The sequence below is a fragment of the Tupaia chinensis genome, unplaced genomic scaffold (assembly GCF_000334495.1).
Source record: "Tupaia chinensis unplaced genomic scaffold, TupChi_1.0 Scaffold000623_1, whole genome shotgun sequence".
NCBI lineage: Eukaryota > Metazoa > Chordata > Mammalia > Scandentia > Tupaiidae > Tupaia > Tupaia belangeri.
The window spans coordinates 125,073-131,072 of record NW_006160143.1 but is presented as its reverse complement, the minus strand read 5'-3'; positions in this window follow the sequence as shown (position 1 = coordinate 131,072).

Here is a 6,000-nt window from a genome sequence, read left to right as displayed (position 1 = left end):
CTAGTTATTTTCATATGTACATATTTGACTGCTTAATAGTGTTTAAAATTTCCCATATGTCGTCCTCATTTTTTTGGTTTAATTTCATTCACTTTCTTTATTTTTATTTTTATGTTTTTGCCATAGGACACGTGCGTTGGCCAGAAAGACAGAGAGAGAGACAGAGAGACAGAAAGCGAGAAATCACCCCCCCAGGAGGGATGGCCACACTGCAATCCCTTCTCTATTCTCCTCTTGGGATCTTGGTCATGCACGCACACGTGCCCGGCGTGGTTCTAAGTCACCGGGCCCAGGACTCGAATCACAATCGACTACATGGGAGTCCAGTGACATAGCCATTGCACTAATCGCTGATCCCAATTTCATTCTAATTTCTTTTATACATTCAATCACTGTACATCACTACAGCTTGTATAATAAATTTACTCAACAAGAATATACTTCACACCAGTCCAGTTGAAGATATACACGTTATCATCAACAGACAGTCCTCCATTTCTGGGTCCCTTAAATTCTTGCCTTTCTATTTTTCTCCTTGATTCATTTCTTCTTGCTCTCCCCAATCTCCCACCCTCTTCCCACAGTCTCCAGTATCTGTAACAATTTTCATGCTTCTATAGCCTCTAGTCTTTCAGTTTTTAATGGCTATTTTTCCATTCTCTTTGGAGGCTTGGACTAAATTAGAGACTTTCTCTCAAGCTCAGAGATTTTTCTGCGTGGTCTAATGTGCTATTAATACATTCAAGACAGATTTTAATTTCCTACAATGCATCATCATCTCCAGAAGTTTTGTTTGATTCTTTTTTAGGGCATTGATCCCTCTACAAAGTTCCTTCTTCATGTCATGGAATGATTTCCTCATCTCCCAGAATTGATTGTTTTCTTTTGCATCCTGGTGAGTTTTATTATGATCAATGTTCTGATTTCTTTTCCCCAATATTTCTTTGATTTCCTGTATTTTATCCATTGCTGGATGTGGAGTTATTGTATTCCTTTTGGGTCGATTTATTTTTCTTCTCACTTTTTGTGTCTTGGCATTGATTTTTGGGCATCTGGTGGAGTACTCACTTCTTCCTGACTTTTAGAATAGATTCTGTAATGCCCAGGGGAGCCAGAACAGCCCTAGGTTCCAAGTGTGCCTCTGACAAGGTGGTCCAAGAGAGGCCAGAAACCAGTTATGTCTTTCGATCAAAGCAGGACTTGCATATTCAGTGTATCAGACCTGGGGGAGGAACAGCTCTTCAGATCCTCATGGAGCCCAGGCAACATGGTGAGGGAGGGCCCAGAGGCAAACCTATCTGTGACCCAAGATGTGGGTCCTGAACATCATGCATGCAATACCCAAGAGTGGCATCTTCCTCAAGGCCTGAATGTGGCCCTGGAAAGGCGGTTAGGGGGAGGGAAGGCAGGGTAGCTCTCAAGGCCTGGGTGTGGACCTGACAAGGTATTCCGGGAGAGGCCAGTTATGCCTTTCAGATCCAAGCCAGCCTTATATACCCTGCCTCTAATTTCTGGCAGCAGGCCACCCTCCAGAACTGAGAAACCCTGGCAAAGTCATCCAGGAGGGGCCAGAGGCAAGTCTAACTGTGAGACACAAGAAGCAGACCCTGCATGGCCAGTGTGGGACACTCAGAGGAAGAGCGACCCTCCATGCCTGGATGTGGCCCTGGGAAGGTCATCAACAAAGGGCAAGAGGCAAACCTATCTCCAAATTCCTCTCTAGAATCTGCAACATATAGTGGTCAGGGATTCAAGGAAGCCAATCAGATTTGAACAGACTCCTGCTAAAAGTTAGGCGGTTAGGTTTTGCCCTCTAGGATCAGGAGGTGGTCTTTCCCATTTTGACCTGGAATGGGTATCTCTGTCACTCTCCTCTCTGTCAGGTGCCCCTCCCCTTTCCGCTGCCCACACCTACAGTTCATGGAGGTTCAGAAGCGCTGCTCTGTGGGTGATGTCATTTGGGACAGGCAGCCATTCTTCTGTATTTGAGCCTGAAGGGAGAGCCAGCTGAACAAAAGGTCTTTTTTGTTTTTCCCCCAAATAGTCTTGTATAAGGGATACTTTTTAAAGACACTAAATGCTTTAAAATACCACATCAAAATGTTTTCTTGTTAAAATGAACTAAAATTGTTCTTGAATCAATTTCTATCTCTGTTCTCCTTTTCAAAGCCCAAAAATATTGCTTGGTGTACAAGAGATATTCAGTAAATATTTTTGGTTAAATAAATAATATTTAAAAAATATTTTATTGCCAGCTTTGAGAGCCAAGAGTGAGGGGATGACAAAGAATATTTCAGTCTGTTCTTTCCTTTTCTAAAAAGTATTATAATTTCATTTTACATGTAATAGTTGTACATATTTATGGGCTGTAGTGTGGTTTTGCAAAACATATTTACATTGTGTAAGGATCAAATTAGGGCAATAATTCTACCCAGCATTTCAAACCTTCATTATCACTTTGTATTGTATACATTCGAAATCCACTGTTGTATATTGAAGTATACGTTAAATCATTTCCAACTATAGTTGCTCTACTGTGCTGCAGTCCTCTAGAACTCATTCTGCTTATTCACCTATACACTTGTATCTGTTTTTGTTTTTTATGGCATAGAGTGAATGTGTATGCAAGTGACAGAAAGAGAAAAAGAGATGCACCTTGACAGAGTCTCCTCATGCCATGATCCTCTTCCCAGCCCTCCAAATCCTCAGGATCAGGTGGCCACGTGGCATGGTTTCAGGCTCACCTAAGGATCTGCACCCACAGTCAGCCATGTGTCCTCCAGGCTTTCAGTGCACTTACATCACCACTGCACCACCATGGCTGGGTTCACTCTTGAATATACGAACCAAGTTCTCCCAAACCCCTTACCAATTTCTGGTCAGCATTGTTCTTTTCCCACCTTCTTCTCCTCCTACATACTTTTAGTCACCTCCTCATATCACTATCATTTTTTTTTATACCCAACCTCTTTTCAAGACTAGTGGCAGGGACCAGCAGTTGGAGTAATGGCTATGTCGCTGGACTCCCATGTAGTTGACAATGGTTCTAGTCCTGGACCTGGTGCTTGGACTCACGCTGGGCACGTGTGTTTGTGTGCCCAACATCCTGAGAGGAGAACGGAGAAGAGAGGATTGAGGCATGGCCATCCCCAGTGGGAGATAATTTGTCACTTTCTGTCTCTCTGTCTTTCTGGCGAGCACACTTTCCTTTTCTAAAAAGTATTATAATTTCATTTTACATGTAATAGTTGTACATATTTATGGGCTGTAGTGTGGTTTTGCAAAACATATTTACATTGTGTAAGGATCAAATTAGGGCAATAATTCTACCCAGCATTTCAAACCTTCATTATCACTTTGTATTGTATACATTCGAAATCCACTGTTGTATATTGAAGTATACGTTAAATCATTTCCAACTATAGTTGCTCTACTGTGCTGCAGTCCTCTAGAACTCATTCTGCTTATTCACCTATACACTTGTATCTGTTTTTGTTTTTTATGGCATAGAGTGAATGTGTATGCAAGTGACAGAAAGAGAAAAAGAGATGCACCTTGACAGAGTCTCCTCATGCCATGATCCTCTTCCCAGCCCTCCAAATCCTCAGGATCAGGTGGCCACGTGGCATGGTTTCAGGCTCACCTAAGGATCTGCACCCACAGTCAGCCATGTGTCCTCCAGGCTTTCAGTGCACTTACATCACCACTGCACCACCATGGCTGGGTTCACTCTTGAATATACGAACCAAGTTCTCCCAAACCCCTTACCAATTTCTGGTCAGCATTGTTCTTTTCCCACCTTCTTCTCCTCCTACATACTTTTAGTCACCTCCTCATATCACTATCATTTTTTTTTATACCCAACCTCTTTTCAAGACTAGTGGCAGGGACCAGCAGTTGGAGTAATGGCTATGTCGCTGGACTCCCATGTAGTTGACAATGGTTCTAGTCCTGGACCTGGTGCTTGGACTCACGCTGGGCACGTGTGTTTGTGTGCCCAACATCCTGAGAGGAGAACGGAGAAGAGAGGATTGAGGCATGGCCATCCCCAGTGGGAGATAATTTGTCACTTTCTGTCTCTCTGTCTTTCTGGCGAGCACACGCACCCTATAGCACAAACCTCTCAAAAAAGACTACAGGCCTCCAGTTAACAAAACAGGGGTAAGGAGCTGAAAAAAGGAAACCACACTCCTGCACAGGCCATCTGTACCAGGAAGGGAGCACATGCAAGGAGAGAATGAGCAGACTCCGAAGAAACTAAATCAGGGCTTCTCAGAACAAAGACTGTTCTCTTGGCCACACAGTCTAAGGAAAACCACCTTCTTGGTGAGGAAGGGTTGATTGCACAGAACAATATTCTCAAGGCTAGGTGGGAAGTCCTCAGGGGTCACCTGTGCCCGTGACTCCTTCAGAGGTCATTCCACTATTAGTGTGACACCCTGGAACATGCAGGACAGCAGAGTGCAGCGACGTCCAGTAACCCCCGGGATGCTTCCCCAAACAGGGCCCACTTTTCAGGCAGCTCCTCCTCCCTCTCTTCTCCCTGGCCCTACACTGAACTGTCTATTCTGATGTTATTGGAACATGGGCTTCTACTTGCTTTGCTGTCACTTTTGATTTCCCACTTAGAAGAGGAACACGAATGAGGATTAAGCAAGATTAAATTATGTAACTACTTACTTAGTAAAAGGCAGAAATGAAAACTGATCATCCTAGCAAAATGAAGTATAAATCTAGTCAAGAAAACTACCAAAACAAGGCCAAACTATCTTGCCCAAGGCCACACAGTTGGTAAGGGATCGAGCCAGAACTGCAACCAGGTCTGTATGCCTCCAGAGCCCATGCTCTTAGCCTCTGTTTGGCGATGCCTCTTTCTCAGGATGGTTCTAGGAACGTCCATGAGAGCACACGGTGAAGTTGCAGGGTGGAGTGCACTGGGACCTAAGGATACCTAGGGCCATATTTAAGGCCAGCAGGACGTGGGCATTCAGGCAGCCAGCCAGGGTGTAGACAGGACAGCTGGGCATACCTTTCCCGACCTTCTCCAGTCATGTCTACCACTTGACTTGGTCCCTTCGAGAGAACCTGTCGTTTTATGAACCTCACACTGACCCTCCACCATCGGGCTGCCACACTTGTTCTCCGTCTTCTTGGATCCCTTATTGCAGGCACCTGAAGAACAGGAGGCCATTGTGGCTTAGCTGCCCCTGAGGGAGGCAACGGCCAGGTGTCCTGTCAGTTCCTGAGCATCCCCGGTGCCTCAAATACCAGAGTCTCTGTGGAGTTTTATAAACTCCTCAGGGGCGGGGGGGCACATTGGTAAAACACAGAACACTGGGAGACTGACCACATGGGAAGGTTCTGGGTTCAAATATGGTGATCTCCTGAGTACGCTGTGCATGCATGTGCCCATGACCCATTGCTGGCTGAGGCTGAGAGTGAAATGTGATGTCTGGAGCCTCTCAGGGTACACTTTTTCTGTGTGTCTCTCTCTTTCTCTCTAATCCATGGGAGAAAGAAAAAAGTTTAAAAAGAGGTCTTTAGGAACTATTTTCTGCGCCTGAATAGTTCATTTGTTTGCTTTTTTACAATGAACACCTCTGAGATTTTGTAATTAAAAAATTATTAAAAATAATCAACTAACCATGAGTAATGGAATGTCTCTTAACAGGACATGTAACTGACCATCTGCAGTTATTAAGAGTCCATAGTCTCTGGGATGACCTACTGTCTTCAGGTTTTTTTTTAAATTTTTTATGATGATTTTAAAATTGTTTTCCTGCAGTCTCTATGTATCTGTGGTGGTTTCTCCTTAGGAATCTCACAAAACACATTAATTATAAGTGTTTGAAGACTGTGTTTATGGTCTACTAACTCCGAGTACTGGATCTGTTCCTCATGTGACTCGTTTTGAGTTCCTTCTCCATCTTGTTCCTCCATCCTGTTCCTCCATGGAGAAGGGAGGCCAGTAAGTAAATGAGAGCAACAGACAGAAATAAA